The 5,641-nt window shown below is 48.1% G+C and overlaps 1 protein-coding gene across 1 annotated transcript in view; it reads left to right on the forward strand.

Moving 5' to 3' along the window:
* The first annotated feature begins 304 nt into the window (after window positions 1–304).
* The window catches only part of LOC109320517 (excitatory amino acid transporter 1-like), a 152,186-nt gene continuing 146,849 nt past the window's right edge, over window positions 305–5,641 (forward strand). Inside the window, exon 1 of the mRNA XM_019550658.1 lies at window positions 305–322. The gene's annotated coding sequence lies outside the window, so the exon portion shown is untranslated. The remainder of the gene's footprint in view (window positions 323–5,641) is intronic.

A 5,641-nucleotide genomic window follows, 5' to 3' on the forward strand; every position in this document is an offset into this window, starting at 1 on the left:
AGCCAATTTCCCAGCCAGCGGATCGTGGTGGACCCAAGGCCACAATTGGCCAGTTTTGCCAAGAGGTGATCATGGGATATCAGATTGAAGGCTTTTTTGAAGTCAAGATATATGACATCAATCTCTTTTCAGGTAGTTTTCTCTCCTGTGCTCCCTGTTCCAAGCCACAGACCCAAGAGGGAAGGCTGCATGGAAGAGGTTAACATTGAGCCTTAGACAGTGATGTCACCGCAAAGGGTTTGGTTTCTTAGACCACACACACACTTCAGAGAGAGAGAGAGAGGACTCCTAGGATGAGATGGAATTCACATCATACAGAGAGGTAAGGCCGTGTTCTCAGCCAGGATAGCTGATCTACTAGACAAATCTTTAAACTGTCTTTGCTGGGGGATGGGGAAACTCCAAGTGGAGCATGCCAAGGGACTGGCACACAGGAAAGCTCCCTTGTGGAGGACACTAACACAAATGTTTTTGAAAATACTAACCAAACAGTTCTTCTACAGCGTCTCAGGAGATCAAGGGTGTCAGTTGGAGGCCTCAGCTGCCTATACACCAATGCCAGGAGCATGGGGAACAAGCAGGAGGAGCTAGCCCTTCTGCTGTCTAGTGAGCAATGTGACCTGGAAGGGATCATGGAGACCTGGTGGGACTCCTTGTATGATTGGAGTGTAGCCATAGAGGGCTACACCCTGCACAGAAGAGACAGAATAGGGAGAAAAGGCAGAGAGGTAGCTCTCTATGTGAGAGAGCCTACACCTCTCTGGAAGCAGACATCCGCTCCAAAGATAAACAGCTTGGAACCCCCTGGGTGAAGCTATGTTGGGGTGCGGTGGGGGGAAGAGGTGAATGAAACCTAACTGTAGGCATTTACTATAGGCCGCCAAACCAAGGGGAGGAGCTGAATCTGGAGTTCTCTTGAGAACTGACAGAGGCCAAGCGTGCAAGGGACTTGGTTGTCATGGGTGACTTCAATTACCTGGACATAGATTGGAAGGAGTACTTGGCTAGGTCAGATCAGTCACAGTTTCATGACTATGATTGAGGAGCAATTCCTGACCCAGGAAGTGCAAGGGCCAACCAGAGGTAATTCTCTCCTAGACCTGGTCTTGGCCAAGGGAGATGATCTGGTGTGTGGCTTGAGCATTGAGGATAACCTGGGCGACAGCAACCATGAAATTATCAGGTTCACCGTCCACCGCAAGGTCAACATGTCAGTCAGCAGGATTGATGTGCTGGACTTCAAAAATGCTGACTTCAACAGTCTCAGAGCATTAGTAGGGGAGGTGATGCAGGACCAGGAAGGGAAGGCGAATGCGGTCCACAAAGAGTGGTTGTTGCTCAAGGATATGATCCTTAAAGCACAAAAGAAAACCATTATGCAAAAAAGAAAGGTAGCAGAAGGTCTGGCAAGCCCTCTTAGTTTAATAGGGACATCGTGGTCCACTTAAAACAAAAAAAAGAGGTGTATGCACAGTGAAAGCTAGGGACAATCCTCAAGAAGGGCTATACATTAGTGCCCAGCACTTGTAGGGAAATGATCAGGACAGCCAAGGCGGTTACTCAGTTTAGGTTAGCCACAGAAGTCAAGGATAATAAGAAGTCCTTCTTTAGGTATGTAGGCACTAGAAGGAAAACAAATGGAAGTGTGGGACCCCTGCTTAACACCTTGGGACAGCTAGTAACTGACATTCAGGAAAAAGCTGAACTCCTGAATGTCCACTTTCCTTCAGCATTTCACCAGACCAAGGAGAAAGACAAGTGAGATAAGGCTCACTGGGGGCATGCCAGGACTGACAGCCTTCCCACTGTGGATGCTGAGCAGGTACAATACCAACTAGAAAAGCTAGACATTTATAAGTCTGCAGAACCAGATGGACTTCATCTGAGAATGCTGAAGGAGCTGGCTGAGGTCATCGTGGAACCCCTGGCAAAGCTCTTTCAGAATTAGTGGTGTCCAGGGGAGATCCCTGAGGATTGGAAGAGGGCCAGCATTGTGCCCATCTTCAAGGAGAGGAAGAGGGAGAACCTGGGCAACTATAGGCCGATCAACCTCATCTCCATCTCAGGGAAAATCCTGGAAAAGCTCAAAGAATCTATGTGCGATACGCTCACAGAAGGTAAGATTCTGAACGACAGCCAGCATGGCTTTGTCGCGAGTAGGTCTTGTCTTACCAATCTCATCTCCTTCTATGACAAGGTCTCTCATGTGGACATGGGAGACAAGGTAGACATTATATACCTAGACTTCCAAAAGACTTTTGATCTAGTATCCCATGATATCCTTGTGGGAAAACTGGAAGATTGTGGGCTCAGGTGCTCAACGGTTCAGTGGGTGGGAAACTGGCAAGAGGGTAGGATCCAGAGAGTTCTCATGAATGGATCTGTGTCATCCTGGCATGAAATGGCCAGTGGTGTCCCTCGGGGGTCTGTGCTTAGACCAATGCTTTTCAACATCTTTATCAATGATTTGGATGGGGGAGTGAAAAGCTCACTGGCAAAGTTTCATAGACATTACAGCTGGAAGGGACCTTGACGATCATCAAGTCCAGCCCCCTCCCCCAGGGGCAGGAAGTCAGCTAAGGTCAAAGGATCCCAGCAAGATAATCATCCAAACATTTCTTGAATGAGTCCAGGGTAGATGCCTGCACCACTTCTGGATGGAGTCTATTCCAGGTCTTGGGGGCTTGGACAGTAAAGAAATTTTTTCTTATGTCCAGTCTAAAACGGTCTTGGAGGAGTTTATGACCATTGGTCCTTGTTTTTCCTTGGGACGCTCTGGTGAACAGACATTCTTCCAGGTCCTGATGTACACCCCTTATGTACTTATAAGCAGTCACCAGGTCCCCCGTGAGCCTGCGTTTTTCCAGGCTGAAGAGTTCCATAGCTCTCAGCCTCTCCTCATAGGGCCTATTCTCTTGCCCTCTGATCATGCATGTAGCTTTCCTCTGGACTCTCTCAAGCTTCTCAACATCCTTCTTGAATTGTGGAGCCCAGAATTCAATGCAGTACGCCAGCTGTGGCCTCACCAAGGCTGAGTATAGAGGGAGGATGATATCCTGAGATTTACTTGAGAAGCATCTATGGATGCAAGCCAGGGGTTTTTTGCTTTACCAGCTGTGATGTTGCATTAGTGGCTCATGTTTATTTTGTGGTCAGTCATGACCCCCAAGTCTCTTTCAGCAGTGGTGCTAGCGAGCGTAGCACTGCCAAGCCTATAAGTATGCTGTGGGGTTTTTTTCCCCAAGGTGGAGTACCTTACATTTATTGGTATCGGACATCATCAGGTTTGTATCAGCCCACTTACTAAGTTTATCCAAGTCAGCCTGGATCACTAGCCTGTCCTCAGGTGTGGATACTATGCCCCAAAGTTTAGTGTCATCAGCAAACTTAGCCAGTGCGCTTTTGACCCCAATGTCCACATCATTGATAAAGATGTTAAAGAGAGCCGGTCCAAGGACAGAGCCTTGGGGGACACCACTGGTCACAGAGCACCATAATGACTTGCTACCATTGACCACTACTCTCTGAGTCTGACCTTGGAGCCAATTATCCAGCCATTGGACTGTGGTGTAGCTGAGGCCACAATTGGCCAGTTTTTCCATGAGGAGGTCATGGGACACCAGATCAAAGGCTTTTTTAAAGTCAAGATATACAATGTCAATCTCTTCTCCCTTGTCCAGGTGATATGTCACCTGGTCATAGAAGGAAATAAGGTGGGTCAGGCAAGACCTACTCACAACAAACTTGTGCTGGCTGTCCCTCAGGACATTGTCCTCAGCCAGCTTATCCAGAAGGGTCTCCTTGATAATATTGTCCAGAATCTTACTGGGGATTGAGGTCAAGCTGATTGGTCTGTAATTCCCAGGTTCACCTTTCCACCCCTTCTTGAAGATGGGTACCACATTGGCCTTCTTCCAGTCCTCAGGTACTTCACCTGAGTGCCATGAGTTTTCAAATATTTTTGCCAATTGTTGAGCTATGACACCTGCCAGTTCCTTGAGTACTCTAGGGTATAATCTTTCAGGACCAGCTGACTTAAAGGTGTCCAGCCTCTCAATGTGATTTTTTTACTCGGTTAACACCGATGATGGGTATAAATACACCCTCACCCTGGCCATCCCCACATCTTGCTAGTCAGGGGGGTCCCATTGGCAGTCCCAAGTTTACAGAAGACAGCAAGTTATGGGGCAGTGTGGTCACATCAGAAGATAGGTTGCAGATACAGGTGGACTTGGACAGGCTCAAGAGTTGGGTAGACCAGAACCAGATGAAGTTTAACACTTCCAAGTGTAAGGTGCTCCATCTGGGGTCAAATAACCCTCAACATACATACAGGCTTGGTGGTGACAGCTTGACTTGCACCACGGCCAAAAGGGACCTAGGGGTAATGATTGACCATTGTATGAATATGAGCTGTCAGTGCAATGCAGTGGCCAGCGGGGCAAATAACATGCTGGCATGTATCAACTGCAAGCTAATTCTATTCCATCTCAGAGGAAAGGCAGCAAGAGGGCACAACAGCCCACCTGGCTCTCCAAGGATCTAGCAGACCTCTTGAAGCTAAAAAGAAAGGTCTACAAAGGATGGAGGGATGGGATTCACCTCCAAGGAGGAATATTCTGCACTGGTCCGGTTCTGCAGGGAGTAAACCAGGAAAGCCAAGGCTGCAACTGAATTCCAACGGCTTCGAGCATTAAGGACAATAAAATGTCCTTTTTCAGATATGTGGAGAGCCGGAGGAAAAGCAAGGGCAACGGTGGACCCCTGCTGAACCAGATGGGACAACTGACAACTGACACCCAGGAAAAAGCCAACCTATTAAATGGGTACTTTGCGTCGGTCTTTCATCAGTACCATGGGATGCCCATGCCCACTACAGGACAGGGAGGTCTGGGTGTGGGGGATCCCTTGCCCTCCATAAATTCTGACCTCATGAAGGAAAACCTTGAGAGCCTGGATACCTTCAAGTCAGCCGGCCCTGATGATCTACACCCCAGGGTACTCAAGGAGCTGGCTAGCATTATAGCCCAGCCTCTGGCACAGATCTTTGAAAACTCCTGGCGATCTGGTGTAGTGCCTGAAGACTGGAAGAAGGCCAATGTGGTGCCTATCTTTAAGAAAGGGAGGAAAGTGGATCCAGATAACAATAGGCCTATCAGCCTGACTTATAACCCAGGGAAGATCTTAGAAAAGTTTATTAAAGAGGCCATCCTTAATGGACTGGTAGACACCAGCACCCTGAGGGATAGCCAGCATGGCTTTGTTGCAAGGAGGTCTTGCTTAACCAATCTCATTTCCTTCTACAACCAGGTGACCTATCACCTGGACAAGGGAGAAGAGATTTATGTCATACAACTTGACTTCAAAAAAGTCTTTGATCTAGTATCCCATGATCACCTCTTGGCAAAACTGGCCACTTGTGGCTTTGGGTCCACCACGATCTGCTGGCTGGGAAATTGGCTTCGTGTTCAGACCCAGAGGATAGTAATAGGTGAAAGTCAATCATCATACTGCCAGGTGACCTGTGGGGTCCCCCAAGTCTCTGTCCTTGGACCCATATCGTTCAACATCTTCATTAATGATGTGGACATTGGAGTCAGAAGCGGACTGGCCAAGTTCGCCGATGACACCAAACTTTGGG

The sequence above is a fragment of the Crocodylus porosus genome, unplaced genomic scaffold (assembly GCF_001723895.1).
Source record: "Crocodylus porosus isolate Cpor-Errol unplaced genomic scaffold, CroPor_comp1, whole genome shotgun sequence".
NCBI classification, from domain to species: domain Eukaryota; kingdom Metazoa; phylum Chordata; order Crocodylia; family Crocodylidae; genus Crocodylus; species Crocodylus porosus.